The sequence below is a fragment of the Chrysemys picta genome, chromosome 9, assembly GCF_011386835.1.
Source record: "Chrysemys picta bellii isolate R12L10 chromosome 9, ASM1138683v2, whole genome shotgun sequence".
Taxonomy (NCBI): domain Eukaryota; kingdom Metazoa; phylum Chordata; order Testudines; family Emydidae; genus Chrysemys; species Chrysemys picta.
In genome coordinates, this window is record NC_088799.1 from 30,536,376 (window position 1) to 30,558,888 (window position 22,513).

At 43.6% G+C, this 22,513-nt stretch overlaps 1 long non-coding RNA gene across 9 annotated transcripts in view; it reads right to left on the reverse strand.

Moving 5' to 3' along the window:
* Window positions 1-22,513, reverse strand: part of LOC101948981 (uncharacterized) — a 79,667-nt gene that overhangs the window by 37,749 nt on the left and 19,405 nt on the right. For 2 of the 9 annotated variants that reach the window (XR_002889288.3, XR_256516.4), the window contains exon 3: window positions 6,238-6,403. The exons of 4 other annotated variants lie outside the window; for them this stretch is intronic. This is a non-coding gene — a long non-coding RNA (uncharacterized LOC101948981). Of the gene's footprint in view, window positions 1-6,237; window positions 6,404-16,380; window positions 18,058-22,513 lie in introns of those variants that run through there. 3 more of the 9 variants (XR_010590634.1, XR_010590633.1, XR_010590632.1) reach the window with 3 other exon arrangements.

A 22,513-nucleotide genomic window follows, 5' to 3' on the forward strand; every position in this document is an offset into this window, starting at 1 on the left:
CACTTGTTCCAGTACAGACCCTTGGGGGATCCCATTATCTACTCTCTCTACTGTGAAAAATGACCATTTATTTCTACCCTTTGTTTGCTATCTTTTAACAAGGTACTGATCCATGAGAGTGTCTTCCATCTGATCCAGGGACTGCCTAATTTGCTTATGAACCTTTGGGGACTTTGTCTAAGGCTTTCTGCAAGTCCAAGTACACAATGTCCACTGAATCAACCTTGTCCACGTATTTGTTGACCCCTTCAGGGAATTCCAATGGATTGGTGAGGCACGATTTCCCTTTACAAAAGCTTGACTCTTCCCCCAACATATCATGTTAATCTATGTGTCTGAGAATTTTGTTCTTCACTATATTTGCAACCAGTTTGCCTGGTACTGATGTTAGGCTTACCAGCTTGTGAAAGCCAGGATTGCCTCTGGAACCTTTTTTAAAAAAAAAAAATCAGTGATGGCATTAGCTATCTGCAAATCCTCTGGTATAGGGGCTGATTTACGTGATGGTATCACACAGCACAATTAGTAGTTCTGTGATTTCATATTTGAGGTTTTTCAAATACTATCTGGTCCTGATGACTTACTATTGTTTAATTAACAGTTCATTCCAAAACCTCCTCTATTGACATCTCAATCTGGGACAATTCCTCAGATTTGTCACTTTAAAAGAATGGCTCAGGTGTGGGGATCTCCCTCACATCCTCTGCAGTGAAGATCAATGCAAAGAATTCATTTAGCCTCTCTGCAACAGACTTGTTTTCCTTGAGTGCTCCTGTTGCACCTCAATCATCTAGTAGCCCCACTGATTGTTTGGCAGACTTTCTCACTCTTGCTGATGATGGTTATAGCAGATCAGGGCATTCAGCATGACTCCCCATTTGAATGTCTGATTAGGACCAACTGGAAACATGGCCATGGAATCCCATGCCACAGCATGATTTAGGCCTTGTCTACACTTCCGGGGTAAGTCGATTTAAATTATGCTACTCCAGCTACATGAATAATGTAGCTAGAGTCAACATAGCTTATATCAACTTACTGTGGTGTCTACACCACGCGGTGGGAGATGCTCTCTTGTTGACTTACCTTACTCCTCTCATTCCGATGGAGTACCGGAGTCGTCCGGACAGTGCTCTGCGATCGATTTAGCGGGTCTTCACTAGAGCTGCTAAATCGACCCCCCCACTCCCCACATTGATCACAGCAGCGTCAATCCACAGTAATGTAGACATGGTCTTAGAGTCACTCTGAGGAGTTTAGATATTTCCTTGGAGAGGCTCTCTCCATGTCTGGCTGTAGCATGGAGAAGGAGTACTGTTCACTTAAGCACTTAATTAAGATACAAGTAGTCCTACATACATCAATGGGATTACTCATCTGCTTAAAGTCATAATGTGCTTAGATATCTGGGTGGACTAGGGCGTTAGTACTCAATCCTCACTACTTTCAACTGTGCTCCACCAGGAGCGTATGTTACTTCTGCTCCCAGCTGAGAACAGTTGATGGACATGCAGAGATGGGAGTTCCTGCCTGAAAAGCTGTAAAAAGCTGCTGCATGAGAAAACAGTTACTGCTGCTTTTACTCAATGCAAAATGTAGATGAGAGAGGACCCTAGTCCAGCAAAACACTTAACCACATGCTTTACCTTAAGTATGTGAATGGTCCCACTGAAGTCAATGATACTATCCACAAGCATAAACATGTGCGTAAGTGGTTTGCTGGACCAGGGCCTTAGATTTTAATCCCGTTAACACTGCCTGTAATGCTCATGCAAACTGATAATGAATTTTTGCATGCAGCCATAAAATGTAAACAATTTTTTTTCAGGATGGTGCATGCATGATGTTTTTGAGGGTGAGGATAAGGTAAAGAATATATAGGGACTGCACTGTGGATACATTGTTCCTTCCTTAAAGGAATATAAAAGATCAGATCCTGCCAGATTCACCAACCTTTCCCCATTTAAAACTGTTTCTATATTGCTTCTGTTTTGTATTCTAATAAATCACAGTTAGATATGTAGGTTGACATTATGTTGACGTAATGCTTTGAGACAAATTCAGGTATGTTAGCTAGATATGAGGATGAATGTTTGTAATGAAAGATCAATTCCCATAGAAAAGTGTCACACAGGTGGTTGTAATATAAGTTACTTAAGCCTTCAGGCTTATTCCACTCACACTGTATCCTTTTGGGGAAGTTTCATTTTCTTTTTAGAATCAGTTGACACCATGTTAAGTCTGACAAGCTACTGTTTGAAGCTATCCATTATCCTCTAAAATGATGCACTCTTCATGAGTGCAAAAAACAAGAAGAGTCTCCTGATGGCATTTCAAAATCAAACTATGGTTTATGGGAGATCCCACTTCCATATGGAACAAAAACAGATTGTATGGTAGTAATGTGAAACACACAATCTGAGGTCTGTACACTGTACCAGAGGTGTGCACAGAAGTGGAGTGACACAATCCTCCAAAGACTTAAGCATATGCTTAACTTGAAGCATCTGTGAGCAGTGTCTTTGAACTTGACAGCAAGACTCACAAACACTGAAAGTTAAGCACATAGGTAAATCTTTGCAGGATCAAGGTTAGAAAAAAAATAATCAAAGCAGCTCTTCAAAAGTCCAAAATTCCTTCAGAAAAGTTGAGAAATCTTGGTTTCTGCAAGGACATGAGAGAGCTGGGAGGCAATATTATGGGACAGCAACATGAACATCTGAAATGCCTTATGAAGAGCCATTTATAGTTTCCTGCTTGAAACTGAAATCAAAGTTAAAGAGATGCACTAAGCTCTCATGACTGGGATTTGTATAAATTGGTACGCCATGGTTTCACAGCTTCTCTATAAGGATGGAGAGCACAATACAACTAGTTGCTTTTTTTAGGCCCCCATGTTCCTCTCCACTTTCGTACATAGGAGGGAGCCTGCACTCATGGATCCAGGATTGTGGAGCACCTCTGGAAAACAAGGCCCCTGCAGCAGAAAAGAGGGAGCAGGACTGGCACAGCTGAAGGCATCCTATAACCAGCAGTGAAGAGAGGGAGAAAGGATGGTCTAGCGGATAGGGCACTGGACTTGGCCTCAAGAAAGCAGGGTTCAATTTCCACCTCAAATGTAGACTTCCAATGCAGCAAGTCACCTCATCTGCCCTGTGCCATCCATAAAATGGGGGTAGACTTCCCTACTTTGGCAGGGTATTGTGAGGATAAAATCCATTAATAGTTCTTAGGAGCTCAGGTACTACTGAAGGCCGTAGAAGTACTGAGATAGAGAGCTGTGCAGATGCATCCCCCTAATTTAGTATACCTCTCTCTCAGTAGTCTATAAAAACCTGACCATAGTTTAAAGCTTCCCTCCAAAGGGATGGCAGGTGGTGCAAACATCTCCAAGGGTAGGTGAGAAGGTTAATTCTCTGCAGGTTTAGGAATGTACAGTTTGGACTTCCAGCAGAAGTGAATCAAGCACCTGACCTATAACTGCTTATTGTCCTCTTTAGGTAATTCTTACTCTTCTTCTAGAACTCAAAGGATGGGGAGGAACAAACACAAGTATTACAAAATACAAACTATGCACAAAATAAACCAGCCACCAGCAGTCTGCAGTTAGCCAGCCCCATCATAGCCAAACAATACATCACAACCAAGCAGGAAAAAATATTTGCCAATATACACAGAAAAACACAGTAAACAAGACTCCAGCATTAATGAAGAACATCAAGAAGCATACTACCAACGTTTTGCTGGCTTCTTAGCATGAGTTCTTAGGAGATTTTAGCTTTAGAAAATTAATCCTTACCTCTCATCTTGGCTGAATGATGTTTTCCTCATGTCTCTCTATGAGTGATGAGAAAGACTCGTGTTTTCATCAAAAAATACTTGCGTGGAAGGATGGAGGGGAGTGGAATGGGAAGGGAACTTAAAATGATAAATTTAATAGGGATGCAATTAAAATACTTATGTCCTGTATTATTCATCTTTTTGGGGGCATACATCTCTCACTCTGTCCGCTCCCACATATAACGAAGTGTGTGTTGGGGGAGGTGGGTAGGAAATCTCCATGGGAATAAAAGAATTTAACATTGCTGGGTTTAGTGCTCAGGCTCCTATGTTATAAGCTACTAGAATCAAGACAGAATTTTAATGTTGCCAAGAACTGTAAGGACTAAAGAAAACACCAATGTCAACTCTACAAAACTTTTAGCCTGGAAAAAAGAAGTGCTGTTGGTGAAGCCACACCTTCCTGCCCTAGCAAAGAGCTCCACTTGCTGGCAGATGGCAGTGTTTGAGTTACTGTTTTCACATAGTTACTGAGCCAAAAGTAAACAGGAGATAAATCAATTACCTAAATTATCAAAAAGGAATAAAGTGTAACAGTGCTAAGAAGCAGTGGATACAGAGAGAACGTGACAGCTTACATTCTTTTAATTATACTTCCTGGTTTGGGATGGAACTCCTGTCATAAAAAGAGTACATGGAAGTAGTTCAGGCTTATACAAAACAGCAAAATAGAGCATAGGCACAAAAGGCCTGATGCAGAGCCCATTGGATTTTTTCCATTGACTCAGCAGGCGTTGGATCAGACACAAAATGAGAGAGGGTCTCAGATTTCAAATGTATAGCTGCTTAATTTAATTGAACTAAGTTTCAAAGTATGGAGTACACTATCAAACAGCATGTGGTCACAAACATGTCCCGGTTGGAGTTAACCTGCCTATGGTTGGCACAGTGTAACATATAGTGAATGGGTATTATAGAAATTATTCCAAGGCACCATAATATTATGCAAAAATATGCTGCTCTTTGTAAATTGCTTTGTAAATTGCCTTTATGAGTATTTTCCCACATCTTTATTTCTCATCATAGCCTTATTCTTTTCACCTGTACAGCAAAGTTGAATGTGGCCTGTAATTTTATCCTACACTTCTTCAAATGCACATCATGAGTGTTTACTCATGTGGATAAAATTACATTTCATGGAGTATAACAGGATATTTTGTATGTAATTAATGAACAAAAACAAGTTAATACTATGCCAGAACTAAGTGTGAAAGTACATCACTCTTCTCATTCATTTAATTTAAAAATAAAAATTGATTTTCTAATGCCTGGGGGGATCTTGTGGAATAGTGCAGTGGTAGAGGACACTAAAACCTTGTTCTGTAGGAAATAAGAATGGGATGCTTTCAGGAAATGCAGGACTGCAACTAGAGTTGAATCCAAAATGTTAAGAATTATTTTTAAAGGATAAAAATGTATACAGTGTTCTTGGCTGTCATTAATTGTACTCACATACAATAGGGCAATAGATAATTTGTGGCAGATAAGTTACTCAACAAATTATGCCTCAATCTGTTTTACCAGAACGTCTGAACAGATGTTCGAGTTTTCCTAGATTTGTTATTTGAATTTACTTGACTTTTTCAGGCAATTTAAGGCCAAGAACTGCTCTCTGGGTGCATCCAGTTCTCCATGCACAATGTTCACACTGATCACCTGGAATTGTTTCTGTTCCTTGACTTGAGGAGCATGTCTATGGTTCCTTCAGGCCTTTCTGACTACCACTGGGCCTTTGGCTCTCTAAGGGAGCGGTAGCACACAAAGATGTAGTGTGAAACTTTAGGCACGGGCTTAAGTACTCTCCTGCATAGGCATGGACTTAATCATATACTTGCGCACATTCCTAAACTGGTGCTCACTTGCTTCTTTGCCAGGGCTAATGTGAGGGATTTTGAAAGCTCTGCTATGTCAAGCAGTGTCCCTTTCCAAATAAAATATACACTTATGTATAACTATATTTTTGATGCATAATTTTCATTATTATAACAAATACCATGCAAAGAGCCACTCACACTGGTTTTCCACATTGACTTCACAGGTATTAATCAGGAGTAAAGTCACTGTAAGTGAGATCAGACTCGGGCCCAAAGTAAGTGCCAGATGTGAAGGAAACAGTCTGATCTTTGTCTGGCAACGCTATTTCATGGGGAAATTTATTCCTCTGATGCATCAATTAGTCTCATATCATATAAAATAATGGTTTTCTGTGAACACTCCTGATAGGAAAATTCTGATCATGGGTAAAGTGATTCATTTTAAAATTTGAGTGAATACTCATGGAAAATATTTTGCTTTAAATAAAAGCAATTCTAATAATGGAGAGCCTACAGTATTTACCACTCCATCTTTGAAAATTCCAGATATATGATTGCCAGTATAATAAGCAGTGCTGTGAGATAATTAAGACACCTTTATTTATAGATAGAGATTAGAGAAACAATTTACGTATTTTTTCCCCCACTGGTACAGATTATGTAAGTGGCCTCTAGAGGGATCCATTTTCTTGCTTTTCTGCTGAAGTCTCTGCAGCACAATTCTTGCTTTTGGCAGATGAACCTTTCAGCTGTGGTTAATGACAGAAAATGCTTTACATTAGTGATTGGTAGAAACAAGCCACAAATTTCAGATCCAGAAGCAAGCTCTCTGAAAACTCAGGGGTATTGAAAGGGTGGGGTTTCCTGCTTATCTCTAGTAGTGGGAAAGCCTCAAATGAGTCAGTTTAGCTCAGATGAAAAACAAAAATTCAGCTGCACATTTGAACTTTAGCTGATCTGGTGAGTCTGCACTATTAGTGCTGGGAATCTGGCATGAACAGGCTCTAGCTTCTTGTGAGATTTCCAGTATTTCTTCCTTCTTGTTACAGCTATAGACAAGAAGTACATCAACAGGTAGCCAGGGAAAATTACCTGCCTTTGAATGATTGCCTCCAGTTTAGTGCCTGTTCTTAGTTTACCTGAATCATTTCACACAGCCCTAGTCTAAATCTGTTTAGATAATTAAAATCAATCCATTAAAATACTTATGAGATTTAAGTTAAGTAAAGGACAGATGATAATTGTAGAAAGAAATAAGTACACCTCTACCCCGATATAACATGACCCAATATAACACGAATTCAGATATAACGCAGTAAAGCAGGGCTCCGGGAGGGAGGGGCTGCGTGCTCCGGCGGATCAAAGCAAGTTCGATATAACGCGGTTTCACCTATAATGCGGTAAGATTTTTTGGCTCCCGAGGACAGCGTTATATTGAGGTAGATGTGTATTTAGCATCCTGTACTCTGTGTTATCCCCGTACAGTGGTCTTGCCCACCACCCACATGGAACCCCCCCACCGAGCCCCCTCCATATCAGGAGCCCCCCACACCCAGAACCCCCCCCATCCAAATCCCACAAACTCCCACCCTGCCAAGCCTCACCCCCTGCATCAGGAGCTCCCCATACATGGACCCCCCCACACCCCACTGAGCCCCAACCACTTTCATCTCACCTCCCTTGCAGAGTCCCATTCCCCCTGCACCCCAAAGTTTAAGCCTGTTGACTCTCATATTTTATTTCAGTTTGCAATGAAAAGGAAAAGCATTTAATTAAAAATATCAATATAAATTAGGCAGCACATGTGTAAGCTTTAATGTGTGCTTTGTATATTAGCAAAGCTGTAGAGTTAAACAATTTAAAGCTCCATCCTCAGGGTAAAATAATAAAACAAACAGCCATAAATTGGAGTATAAACAAACATTTCTTATTATGCCAAGCCTGCTCCAAGCTGAATTATTTGATTAAACCTTTCATAGTCTAATATTCTAGGCCATAGACTATCCTTCATATCAGCAAACTTAAAAATATTATTAAAAGGTTTCTAATGTTAAAAATATAAGTGATTATATATCAGCAAAACGTTAATTACTTGACAGCAGGTTAATCTGTTTGTTTTTAATTACCGTACATTGTCCTAGCCCTCTTTATATACTTCATTTTCCAAATGAAATGTTCTCTCTCAATGGATTTTAGATATTATCTCATAGAAACAAAACCTATTTTATTTTTGTCTCTAGATGAAAATTCACAGAACCAACAAAAAGGTCAGATTTAGTTATTCTTTTTTAGATTGGTATACTTAATTAGTATTTTACATATGGTATGCCCCTGTAAAGCACATACTGTACTCAAATACTGGATACTCATTTTCTAGTGAGATTTTTGTGAGTTTATAATTGAGACAACAATGGTTTGATCTGACAATCCCTAATTTACCCAAATAATCTGGGATTTCAGCGTGAGTAAGGACCACTTGCATGAATAAGTATCTGCAGAATAAGACCCTTACTCATGAAGGAAGGTTGCTATATTCTTTCATTTCAGATGAGTCCACTTTAACTCTCCCTTCACAGGACATCCCTTCATAGAATATTTTGCACATTAAATATTATTATCAGTAGTTTGTATTACGTTGCCACTCCGGGTGCAGTCCATGAAGGGATTTAGGCATGACTCTATGATGAGATAACTGGCTCTGTGGATGAGGGGAAAACAGTCATGTTATTCCTTGACTTTAGCAAAGCTTTTGATATGATCTCCCACAGTATTATTGCCAGCAAGTTAAAGAAATATGGGCTGGATGAATGGACTAGAAGGTAGATCGAAAGCTGCCTAGATCATTGGGCTCAACGGGTAGTGATTAACGTCTTCATGTCTAGTTGGCAGCCTGTATCAAGCAGAGTGCCCCAAGGGTTGGTCCTGGGACTGGTTTTGTTCAATATCTTCTAATGATCTGGAGGATGGCGTGGATTGCACCCTCTGCAAGTTCGCAGGTGACACTAAAATGGGAGGAGTGGTAGATGTGCTGGAAGGTAAGGATAGGATACAGAGGGACCTAGACAAATTAGAGGATTGGGCCAAAAGAAACCTTATGAGGTTCAACAAGGACAAGTGCAGAGTCCTGTACTTAGGACTGAAGAATCCCATGCACTGCTACAGACTAGGGACTGAGTGGCTAGGCAGCAGTTCTTCAGAAACGACCTAGGGGTTACAGTGGATGAGAAGCTGGATATGAGTCAACTGTGTGCCCTTGTTGCCAAGAAGACTAATGGCATTTGGGGCTGTATAAGTAGGAGCATTGCTAGCAGATCGAGGGACATGATCATTCCCCTCTATTCGGCATTGGTGAGGCCTCATCTGGATACTGTGTCCAGTTTTGGGCCCCACACTACAAGAATGATGTGGAAAAATTGGAAAGAGTCCAGCAGAGGGCAACAAAAATGATTAGGGGGCTGGAGCACATGACATATGAGGAGAGGCTGAGGGAACTGGGATTGTTTAGTCTGCAGAAGAGAAGAATGAGGGGGGTTTTGATAGCTGCTTTCAACTACCTGAAAGGGGGTTCCAAAGAGGATGGATCTAGACTGTTCTCAGTGGTACCAGATGACAGAACAAGGAGTAACTGTCTCAAGTTGCAGTGGAGGAGGTTTAGGTTGGATATTAGGAAAATCTTTTTCACTAGGAGGGTGGTGAAGCATTGGAATGGGTTACCTAGGGAGGTGGTGGAATCTCCTTTCTTAGAGGTTTTTAAGGTCAGGCTTGACAAAGCCCTGGCTGGGATGATTTAGTTGGGGATTGGTCCTGCTTTGAGCAGGGGGTTGGACTAGATGACCTTCTGAGGTCCCTTCCAACCCTGATATTCTGTGATTCTATGACCATGCTGCACATCACAACACCTAACTTTTAGGCAGCTAGAAAATAACAGCAGCAATGCTGCAATCCATAAAACTGGCACCTAATATTAGGTGCCTAGCACACCCTACAGGAGGAATGGGGAGAGACAGGCATCTAAACATTTGATCCACAGAAACTAGTGCACTAGGATGGGTTTTGTGTGAGCCAGCCAATGAGAGATGCCAACCACAGGGTGTGTTCAAAGCCCTGACCCCTCACAGACATGGATGACCAAGACTGGTCTGCAGAGCGGTGTCTAGCTGGGCTAGCGACCCATGAATAGGAACCCCTCTCGTGGAGTCAAGTGGCTTACGTGCCTAAGTCATTTCTTGTGAGAATAAGCTAGGCACCTGCTTTGCTCTACACCAAATGGGGGAGGGGAGAGAAAGAGGTGGTGATGCCCCCCATTTTACTTGTAGGCTTAGGGTTAGAGCACTCACCTGGGATGTTGGACACCCAAGATATGATCCTCTCTCTCTGCCAGAGAGGAAGCAAGGATTTGAATAGGGGTCTGCAATACTTGTCAGGAGAGTGCTCTAACCACTGACCTATGAGATGGTTTGAGGTGGAGCTCCCTTAATCTGTCCTGGAGAGACTGTTCCATTTTGGATAAATAATGAAAGAACTGTTGGACCAGGAGGATGGGAGCTAGAATCTCCCACCACCCAGGCAGGTGCCCTAACCACTGGGCTACCAAGTCATTCTCTCTCTCAAGCCCTATGACTATTCCACTGTGGATAAATAGTCATTAGGGGAGAGAGAGTGACACACACTCTCAGTAGGAGACAGATTCTGTAGTGATTAGGGCACCCCTAGTCAGATCTGCCTAGAAAATAGGAACAGCAAGGCGCTCCATCAAGCCAGCATGTTACGAAGTGGTATATTAATTTAGATGGAATAAAGGGGCTCAAAGAGTCAAAGGTGTTAACATGATCCTGAAACTGACCAATACTAAACTATACTAAAGGTTTGGGGTGTGGTATACAGAGACCTCAGCATGCTTAGTCCCACAGCAAGCACACCATTAAAAATCCTTTTCACCTTTTATTAAAGATACAGAAAAGGGAAAAACAGTTAAAGCATTTGAAATATAAAAGTAATAACAAGGTTTTCACTTTAACAACATTCTTTGTTCCTTTCTTTCTAGCTTCAGGGAGTCTTCAGAAGGAAAACAAACTATGTCTGACAGTCTCTTCGATAGTGATAACTATCTTTCTCGGGGAAAAGAGAAGAAGTTAGTTAATATGGGCTGGAGCTGTTGCTGTTGTTGTTAAAGTCCGATCCTGTCTCCTAGACGACAAAATGAGACGAACACACACAAAAGAACAGCAAAGATAGAAAATGCAGCTTCTGTCTCTGAGATTGACTCTCACTTACAACCTTATGGCTGAAAAACAAGCACAGCACATGATCTGGTCAGCCACTCTGAAATCTCGTGAACTTGTACCAGCATCAGGCTCTTTACGGGGTGGCTGTTAGCTGCCTTTCTGGTCACAGGCTTACCTGGGCCAGCTAAGCCAGACTCTTATTAGACAGAAGGAAAAAGGAGAGAGGAAAGAGAAGAAATAAGGTAGGAAAGGAAAAGGAAATATGGGGGAAGGGGAACACAAAGTCTCACTTCCTATGTAGTTTTTGGAATTTAGCCAGAATTGGTGAAGGTGACAATGTCATCTGGGTCCCTCTGTCTGACCTGGTCTGGTCAGGACATTTTTCAGGATTAGGATGAAGAAAGTCTGGGATCCCAGGACATTTGGGGGGTGCAGAGAGAACACAGACATTATGCATGGTGAGTTTAAAAGACACCCCCCCATTAAAATCAGAAGAGGCTCATGTAATCTCACCCACAAGAAAGTGGGTGGCGCTGCCACAGGGACAGGGAGTTGAGCTGCCCTGCCAGACAAATGTCATATCCCTCTTTCACAGGCTCAGTGACCTGCCACACCCAATTCATGGGACATCCTGTAAGAAATGTCCCTCCATCATATCCCAGAGGATATCAGAAATACCCTGCATTTAATGGCTGCAGAAGCCCATGGATTCAAAAGGCTGATGCAATTTGATCTCATACACTCTTGGTGGGGAACAGCATCCTACCATGGGAACCGAAACAAGGCGACTTCTCCCTGGGGCTGGGTTCTTATGCTGCAGAAACCTGCAAGGGTACTTGCAACTCATTGGAAAAAAAATAAAATCCACCATAAACAACTTTCTCCACTGGCACCCACATAGCTCCAAGATCAACTGGCAGCCCTGATTCAGCAGGGAAGGGATCAGTTCAGGTGCAGAGAAGGGTTCCTAGGATGATCAGAGGAATGGAAAGTCTATCTTATGAGAAGAGACTCAGAGTCTCTTGGCTTGTTTAACCTAACCAAAAGAAGTCTGAGGGGAAATATAAGTGTTCTCTATAAATATATCGGGGGATAAATACCAGGGAGGGAGAGTAGTTAAGTGAAGCATCACTGTTGACACAAGAACAAATGGATATATACTGCCCATCAACAAGTTTAGGCTTGAAATTAGATGAAACTTTCTAACCATCGGATGAGTGACGTTCTGAAACAGCCTTCCAAGGGGAGTAGAAAACCTTACTGGTTTCAAGACTGAGCTTGATAAGTTTATGAAGGCGGTGGTATGATGAGACTGCCTACAATGGCATGTAGCCAATCTGCAACTGCTAGTAGCAAATATCCACAATGGCTAGTGATGGGACACTAGCTGGGGAAGGCTCTGAGTTACTACAGAGAATTCTTTCCCAGGTGCCTGGCTGTTGAATCTTGCTGACATGCTCAGGGACCAACTGATCGCCATATTTGGGGTTGGGAAGGAACTTCCCCCGGGTCAGATTGCTGAAGACACTGGGAGTTTTCACCTTCCTCTGCAGCATGGGGCCTGAGTCACTTGCAGGATTAAACTAGAGTAAGTGGTGCATTCTCTGTAACTTGAAGTCTTTAAATCATGATGTGAGGACTTCAGTAACTCAGCCACAGATTAATAGTCCAGGAATGGGTGGCTGAGGTTCTGTGGCCTACAATGTGCAGGAGGTCAGACTAGATGATCCTTTCTGGCCTTAAAGTCTATGAGTCCTACCTCAACCTACTCCCTCACATACCACCACATCCAGCACTCCTTCCATTCCACCCCATTTAGGCACACCACTGCCCCCCCCCCCCACACAGCACTCTGCTACCATGAAAGAGGCCAGGCAGCACTCACCACTACCACAGACACTCAGGAGGAGAATCATAGGAGCCACTCAGCCAGCAGCAGGAATATGGGAAAAGATCTTGTACCACGAGGCAGGCCATGGACTGCTCTGGGACCAGACCGATGCACTCCAGGAGGGCCACACATAGGACAGGATAAGTAGAAGTGGGGTGAAAAGGATCCATGCCTTTATGCTTGCTTCCCACCACACTGGGACTCCACAATAGCCAGTCCTTTGTTTTGGCTGCTGTGTAGCTGAAATCTGGGAACCATACCATCAGCCAGTTGCCAAGAAACCATGCAATGGGCCCAAGCTCAGCTGGGCTTGTGACAACCCCTGGCATCAGAGTGTGCTGGACTGACATATTTGCCAAAGTCAGATTGAGACACAGGAAACTGAAGAGGGGGCTGGACTTTAGCTACCAGGTATCCACTTGTCTGCAAGCTGGATTGGGTGAGGAGCTGCACACAGACACGTGCGTCCATGAAGTCACCTGGAAGTGGTCATTTAGAACAACTGACAAAAGATGCAGCCTCGGTTCCATTCAGCCATGACCTCAGCACCATGGCAAGTACTGGCTCAGGAAGTGAGGGAGCAGGCAGAGGACACCTGGGAGAGGGGGGAGAGGAGAGGAGAGGAGTGGCAAGGGTGTGGAGAAGGGACATTTTTACATCTACCAAAATATAGGCCATTAACTGGTTTATGACTGCCCGTGTTGAGGTCCTGATGGTTGCTAGAGCCACAGAGATGAGCTGGGGACAGGCTTTGAGGAGAGCTTAGCACGAGGGTCAATGCCCTTGGAGGGCACAAGTGGGGAAGTAAGGGTAGGGTAGGGCAGGCTTCCAGGGGATTATAAGAAGAGAAGGGGGTTGGGTATGAAGGGAGGAAGTTTAGGTGGCCCAGTCCCTGGATCATCTGAGAATGGAAGGGCCCACCCTCACTGTTCTGTCATGATGGGCATAGGGGAGCTGGACACCATGCAAATGCAGTGCCAACAGTGCTGTAAGTAGGAGCACTTGGACAGATGCCAGAGGATTATGGAATGCATGAAGTGGACATAGTCACTCTATGGGTTACAGATTACAGTAGCCACATTGCATGGTCACAGACTCCACTTTCATTGGTCTGATTGTCCAGACTAGAACCCACATCCACCAGGCAGCATCACAGTTACATCTTCTATTGACCTGTGCACATGCACCCTGAGACAGGAGACAGGCTTCTGGATGCCTAGAGTTGGACAATAGTGTGCATGTCCCAGGGTCTCGTACATAGGTACCTGGGGAACTTAGATGGCACACAGTTGGGTGCCTAGAGAATTTAGGCACCTACAGGGTTAGGCAGCAGCTGACAGGAGTATTGTTGATTGCAGTGCTGCTACAAATGGGACTTAGGCTCCTAAGTCCCTTTATGGGCCACATCTTTACAAACTGTAGCCTATAGGTATACATATTTGCTAGATAAGGCATAGGTATAAGTTAAGGCAGTATGCAAGAAGCCTACAGGCTTCAAAACCTGTAAGACAGTAGCTTACCAAGCTGAAACATAAGGCCCAAAAGCCTTAACATATGTAGCTAATCAGGAATAATTGTGGATCATAAGATAACATAAAATAGAATGCTGTAATAAACAAATATGACTAAGCTGCTGATATCTAACAGCAAGATGCCAGTTGATGCTAGTTTTGGATATTTTAAGATAGGAACATCAGCAGATGTTCAACCGCAAGAATGCTATGACAACCAATTGACGTATATGCTAATGAGCTTGAGGTAAAAGACATAATGTGCTATCAACATTATTAGGTTGAGGAGGTTCAGGATATGGATACAGGATCCTGGACATCCTTATGAATATTCATGGCTGCCATTTAACTCTATAAGAGAGCTAACCACAGCCTATACTGTTGGAATCTTTTTGGCATACCAGAGATTGGACCACTCATTGATCACCTGTCTCACCAATCATAGGACTATGCAAGGGATGCTGTGAGTATACAAATGTTCTGGTGCTGAATTTCTTAACCATTCTGTATTATCTCCACGCCCTTTGCTGGTTGGAGTGTCTGTGATTTTGGTAACTGCTAATAAAATATTACAAAGTCAAGAGCCCCTTCCTAAGTGTGAGTGTCTTACCTGTGCACATCAGGGTCCTCATAATAATTCTAACAACTCTGGATCTGATCACAAGGCAGGGACCCTGCCAAACCACAGAATGCTAAAAAGGGAATTCTGATTAACATACCATCAATAGATCAGGCCCTGGCCCAAAGCTCATTGAAGTCAATGGAAGCCTTTTCCTATGGGAGACAAGAGATACTGGCACTATCTCCTCATACCCTTATTGCACATCACCAAGGTTGGTAGGAGGTGAGGAATCAGCTATCTCCTGTCTGAGCAGGGTGAAGGAAGTGCTCCCCAACCCAGAAAGTGAGAGGTGATTATTTAGTTGCAGTCCTGCTCCCATTGAAAAGAAACCAAACAAACAGTTGTATCAGGTGTTAATAGGAATCAGATCACGGGATGAGCAACTGGGGTTAGGCCTTTCACTTCTACATTAGCAATTTAAATCTGGCTCAAATCACATATGAGTAGGACACAGAACTGTCCTGCCACACATGTAATGATGACTGCATATTTTATTGCTTAGAGTTTCAGCGGTTCTCAACCTATTTACCATTGCGGGCTGCATATGCAGCTCACAATGTGTTATGTGGGCCACACCCAATACTGCTTGTATGGCCCTAAGGATGTCCCACATGCTGAGCTGTGTGCTGATTGGGCTGCAGGTTGAGAACCACTGTAAGTTTGGGGAAGGCACTGTATAATTTGTCTTGTACATTACTGAGCACATTATCAGTCCTTAACAAATAATAAAAATCAAAACAGACAAAATAGAAAGCAAACCTAGTTTCTAAGCAAAGCCCTTACTCCTGAAGGACATACACACACACTGATCTCCCACTAGAAAGTCTAGATTTCATGTATGGGAGAGGGTTCCCACCATGCTTTATCCTTAAAGGGACTTCAATCAATTTTCTTCTTAAATCTCATAACACTTAAATAGCATAAACATCTCTGCTTCAAGTTCTGCCTGGGGTTACAGTTGCAGGTGGAGTTGAAACATAGGTCTTAATTACTGAATACTGTGCATGTAGTATAATAGGGAAAAACACATACTAGCTGGAAACAGAAGTGTCTTGGCGATTCTTCTGCCTCTCTTGGTACCAGAGTCTCAAGCAAGGGATGTGCTTATGTAGCGCCTCCTCTCCACCCTGTTACCTTCTTTAATGCCAATCTGCTTACAGGTTTTGATGGAAAGGTCCGGGTTCTTCTGGATCCCGCCATCCACTCAGCAAGGTGTATCATCTTTATTTTTCACTATGAATTTATTTGGTGGTGCCTCCACCCGCCTCACTCCTTCCTGGCAGGGTCATCAGGGCAGCTTAGGAGGAAAATTCTAACCACAGGGTAACCCCCACTTACTTGCCAGATAGTTGGCGACTCCCAAGAAATAACACAAATACATACAATGTCAACACAGTAATTATATTAGACAAATATAACATAAAAGGGTAAAATACTATTTTTAAGGTCACCGGTGCCCATGCTGATAATAACTTACCCCAGTCACGGGACCTGATGTAGCAAATGTAAGATTAGTGTCCTGTTGGTACGCGTACTTTGTTGGGGCCCTTGATGACCTATGATCACGATATCATCTCTGCAGGAATTTAGCAGTGTGGCTGACTGGGTTCAGTACAGCCCAAAGGACTCACAAGTGGGAGGAGGTGGTAAGTCCCTCCACGGGTTTAATACGCAGCAGGTTATAAAATCCCCAAACCCTTACTCCCTGGCTTGAGGACACAGTTCAGGGAGTAGGGGGTCCCCAAAACAATTTCCTTGACTACCTAAAAGATGGTGCACTCACAAATTCCATGAATGATCCTCAGGTTCAGAGATGACTCTGGACTCCTCAGTCACTGCAGAGTGGCTGATCTCTGCTGGCAGGGATCCTCTTCAGGCAGAAGTCAGGCTGCTTCTGGTCTCAGGATTTTCCCTCACCACAAAGGGGTGCAGGGCTCAAGGTGCAGATTACACAACTATACTAAAATCCAAACTGTAGTCTCCTAGCCCAGCGTCCAGACACACACACAGCAGGCAGCAGCCCTGGACTAGCAGACAGAGCAAAGCTGACCATGTGGTGACTGGTCTCACCTAGGGAGCTGGAGGGCTAACCCAGCCTGGCTGGGGAAGTTTCCCAGCAAACCTCTACAAACTGGGAGTCATCAGTGAAGAGGGAAAAGCCCAGCTGAGGGATCTTGCTTTCAGGTCCTAGAGGCCAGTTCTCAGGGAGAACCCTGCATGCAGGCCTGGGACTCACCAGCTCCCCACACAGACAGTCCTGCCCTTGCCCTGGCTGGCTCCAGACTGACTCAAAAATGGCTTTTCCCCTTTGCTGAACTCCCTGGGTGGGGCATTTCACTCCCTATTGGTTGCCAGGCAGATTCTGAGTCTGCTTTGGCTCCCCCTCCCTACCAGTGACAGTGTGCCTCTCCCTGAGCTGCCAGCAGACAGAGCCCCAGGAATCTAGGTAATCTCCTTGGGGGTTACACTTTTAGAATGTATGGCCTAGTATGTGCCTTCTCCTGTCTAGATGCCAATTGATTTGGCTTCACAGAAGAATTGCAGACCCACAAAGCACAGGTTTAAAGTTCTATCATAGCATGCAGTTTTCTACAGCTGCCAGTTGGCAGTTCGAGCACATCTTCCCCCATGTTACTTTTTGGTGACTCATTTTCAGATGTACTCACTAGGTTATTGTCAGCCAAGCTAGCTATCAACTCCTCAGAATAGCTGTCCACTATGTGAAACAGTGTTAATTTCAGCACAGGTGACTCCTTGACTAAGATCCTATCTTGGTGTTGTTCAGTTTCAATCTATCTCCTCACTTGCCCTGGGACAGATACCATGCAGCCCTAGATGAACCATCAAGAGAGACTGAAAGAAGAAAAGAGGCCATCATTTTAGAAGGAAAGGAGCCCCATACTCAGAGGCCCTTCAAAAAAAGCCTCTTCAAAAGAAATTGGACCCTGAACCTATGTTGGCTGTGAATGATGATTCATGAGAGCTGGCTTTCCCTATTCCCTCAGATATCTTAACATTATCCTGTCACCAGTCTAAACATACACAGACAAAAACAAATTCTTATTCTATTTTTAAAAAATCATTTATTATCTTTCATACCAGGATCACTTTACATCTGTAATCCATACCTCTCTCATTTGTCAGTTTTTCTCTCCTGGAAGAATAAAGTCAACAGAAGAACATATCAGACAGCACAGTTTAGCAAATTGCTTCTTTCTTTTAATTTGGCCCAACAAATCTGGATCACTTGTTCCTCTGCCTATACATTTTCAGCTTTGCCACATAAGGAATGGCTTTGAAGGCTGCAGATTAAATGGTAACATCTAATTTTAGCACAGCAAAAATATTAAAACTTTTTTCATTAAGAAAATTTGCTAAATTTCTTCTTAACATTTTGCTTCTAAGAAAAGGTCTCCTAGCCTACTAGGATAAATCCATTGACTTCAGTGGAGTCACTCCTGATTTACACTTGTGTAAGTAAAATCAGAATTAGGCCCAATGTCTCTTGCAAAGACATTATTTAAGTTTCAGAGTAGCAGCCGTGTTAGTCTATTATTTAAGTTATCTGCCTAAAAGTCTCACCTCGGTGAAACTGTTGACTATAGCTAGACAATAAAAACCTAATTTGCCACAAATTGTAGGCAAAGCCAAAATAGTCTTTTAAACTGTAGAAACAGTCTTTTTGGTCAGCGTCAAGGCTGTTTCCCCACTCTGAACTTTAGGGTACAAATTTGGGGGCCTGCATGAAAACTTCTAAGCTTAACTATCAGCTTAGTTCTGGTCCACTGCCACCATTCCCAAAAACTAATTCCCTTCCCTGGGTAGCCTTGAGAAACCTTTCACCAATTCCCTGGTGAATACAAATCCAAACCCCTTGGATCTTAAAACAAGGAGAAATTAACCATTCCCCTCCTTCCTCCCACCAACTCCAGGTGAATACAGTTCCAACCCCCCTGGGATCTTAAAACAAGGAGAAATTAACCATCCCCCCTCCTTCCTTTCACCAACTCCTGGTGAATACAGATCCAACCCCCTTGGATCTAAAAACAAGGAAAAATCAATCAGGTTCTTAAAAAGAAGGCTTTTAATTAAAGAAAAAAGGTAAAAATAATCTCTGTAAAATCAGTATGGAAAATAACTTTACAGGGTAATCAAACTTAAAGAGCTCAGAGGACCTCCCTCTAGCCTCAGGTTCAAAGTATAGCAAACAAAGATAAACACTCTGGTAAAAGGTACATTTACAAGTTGAGAAAACAAAGGAAAACTAACACACCTTGCCTGCCTATTTACTTACAAGTTTGAAATAGGAGAGACTTGTTTAGAAAGATGGGGAGAACCTGGATTGATGTCTGGTCCCTCTCAGTCCCAAGAGCGAACGACTTCCCAAACAAAGAGCACAAACAAAAGCCTTCCCCAGCCCAAGATTTGAAAGTATCTTGTCCCCTTATTGGTCCTTTGGGTCAGATGCCAGCCAGGTTACCTGAGCTTCTTAACCCTTTACAGGGAAAAGGATTTTGGAGTCTCTGGCCAGGAGGGATTTTATAGTACTGTACACAGGAGAGATGTTACCCTTCCCTTTATAGTTATGACATGCCCCCCAAATCACAGATAGTGTTGGACGTTCGGTTCCACACTGGCTGTGATTTCTTCCTGGAATTCTAGGAGAAAATAGAGTTAATAAGACCTTTAGACATACTACTGATTATATAAAAACTAACAATATGTTTCATTCCAAGAACAATTGTTAACCAGTTAACTCTGGGAAACTTTCCCGGGAGAGTGCATCATCCACTTTGTTAGAAGCTCCCGAAATGTGTTGTATTTCAAAATCAAAATCTTGGAGAGCTAAACTCCACCAAAGAAGTTTTTTGTTATTTCCCTTGGCGGTATGAAGCCACTGTAGCGCAGCATGGTCTGTTTGTAGTTGGAAACGCTGTCCCCAAACATATGGGCGTAGCTTTTCCAGCGCGTACACAATGGCATAGCATTCCTTTTTGCTGATTGACAAGTGGCTTTCCCTCTCAGATAGTTTCTTGCTGAGAAACACAACAGGATGGAATTCTTGATCCGGTCCTTCCTGCATTAAAACTGCTCCTACGCCTCACTCGGACGCATCTGTGGTTACTAGGAACGGTTTGTCAAAGTCTGGGGCCCTTAGCACAGTGTAAGACATGAGTGTCGCCTTAAGCTGGTGAAAGGCCTTTTGACACTCATCAGTCCACTGAACTGCATTTGGCTGTTTCTTTCTGGTTAGGTCTGTCAACAGGGCGGCGATTTGGCTGTAGTGGGGTACAAATCATCTATAATATCCGGCCAAGCCTAAGAAGGATTGGACCTGTTTCTTTGACTTTGGAACCGGCCACTTTTGGATAGCATCCACTTTGGCCTGTAGGGGATTTATAGTTCCTTGACCCACCTGGTGCCCCAGGTAAGTCACTCTGTTTTGACCTATTTGACACTTTTTAGCCTTAACAGTTAGTCCTGCCTGCTGGATGCGCTCGAAGACTTTTTCCAGGTGCTCCAGGTGTTCTGTCCATGAATCAGAAAAAATGGCCACATCATCGAGGTAGGCAACTGCAGATTCTCCCAATCCCACTAGGAGACCATCTACAAGTCTTTGGAAGGTGGCGGGTGCATTTCGCAATCCGAAAGGGAGTACATTGAATTAATACACCCCTGCCTGGGTGACGAAGGCTGACCTTTCCTTAGCGGGTTCATCTAGTGGTACTTGCCAGTACCCCTTGGTTAAGTCTAAAGTAGAGATGAATTGGGCATGTCCCAATTTCTCCAATAGCTCATCTGTGCGTGGCATTGGATAGTTATTAGGACGAGTTACAGCATTTAGCTTACGGTAGTCCATGCAAAAGCGTATTTCCCCATCTGGTTTGGGAACTAGAACCACTGGAGATGCCCATGCACTGTTAGAGGGGTGGATTATACCCATCTGTAGCATGTCCTGGATCTCCCTTTGTATAGCAGTTTGGGCATGAGGTGACTCCCGGTAAGGTGGGGTTCTAATTGGATGAGCATTACCTGTGTCAACGGAGTGGTATGCCCGTTTGGTCCGTCCTGGAGTGGCTGAGAAAATGGGTGCAAAGCTTGTGCACAGCTCCTTGATCTGCTGTCGCTGCAGACATCCAAGGGTCGTGGAGAGGTTCACCTCTTCCACGCCATCATCCTTTTTCCCTTCATAGTAGACACCTTCAGGCCACTCCGCGTCATCTGTTTCCTGGGCTGTAAACTGGCAAACGTTTAATTCTCTGGAATAAAAGGGCTTAAGAGAATTAACATGGTATACCTTAGGCTTTATGTTGGAGGTGGGGGAGGCTATGAGATAGTTAACAGCTCCTAGGTGTTCCTGGACTGTGAATGGTCCTTCCCATGACACTTCCATTTTATGGGCCTGGAGCGCCTTTAAGACCATGACTTGGTCTCCTACTTTGAAGGATCGTTCTCTGGAATGTTTATCATACCAGGCCTTTTGCTCTTCCTGAGCATCCTTTAGGTTTCTTTAGCAAGGGCTAAAGAGTGTCGGAGGGTGCTTTGTAGATTGCTTACAAAGTCTAGAATGTTAGTTCCTGGAGAAGGCGTAAACCCCTCCCATTGCTGCTTCACCAACTGTAATGGCCCCTTAACCTCACGGCCATACACAAGTTCAAATGGTGAAAACCCTAAACTGGGATGTGGTACAGCCCTGTAGGCGAAAAGCAACTGCTGCAACACTAGGTCCCAATCATTGGAGTGTTCAGTTACGAATTTACGTATCATGGCCCCCAAAGTTCCATTAAACCTCTCCACCAGGCCATTGGTTTCATGGTGGTAAGGGGTGGCAACCAAGTGATTCACCCCATAAGCTTCCCACAGGTTTTTCATGGTCCCTGCCAGGAAATTAGTTTCCAAATCGGTAAGGATGTCGGAGGTCCAACCTACCCTGGCAAAAATGTCTGCTAATGCCTGGCACACACTTTTAGCCCTGGTGTTGCTTAAGGGTACTGCTTCCGGCCATCGGGTAGCAAAATCCATGAAAGTCAGTATGTACTGCTTTCCTCTGGGTGTCTTCTTTGGGAAAGGACCCAGAATATCCACAGCTACTCGCTGAAATGGGACCTCAATTATGGGTAGTGGCTGGAGAGAGGCTTTAACCTGGTCTTGGGACTTTCCCACTCGTTGGCACACCTCACAAGACCGGACATAATTAGCAACGTCCTTGCCCATTCCCTCCCAGTGGAAGGACTTCCCCAACCGGTCTTTGGTTCTGTTCACCCCAGAATGGCCACTGGGATGATCATGGGCTAAGCTCAAGAGCTTTACCCGATACTTAGTGGGAACTACCAACTGTCTTTGAGGATGCCAGTCTTCCTGGTGTCCACCAGAAAGAGTCTCCTTGTATAAAAGTCCTTGTTCTACAACAAACCAGGATCGGTTAGAAGAGCTGAGAGGTGGTGGGGTGCTCCATGCCACCGCCCAAGCTTTCTGAAGGCTGTCATCTGCTTCCTGCTCGGCCTGGAACTGTTCCCTTGATGCTGGAGACATCAGTTCCTCTTTGGACTGTGGACTGGGGCTTGGCCCCTCTGGAAGCGATGCAGGTGCTGGGGCTGTTTCCATTGACT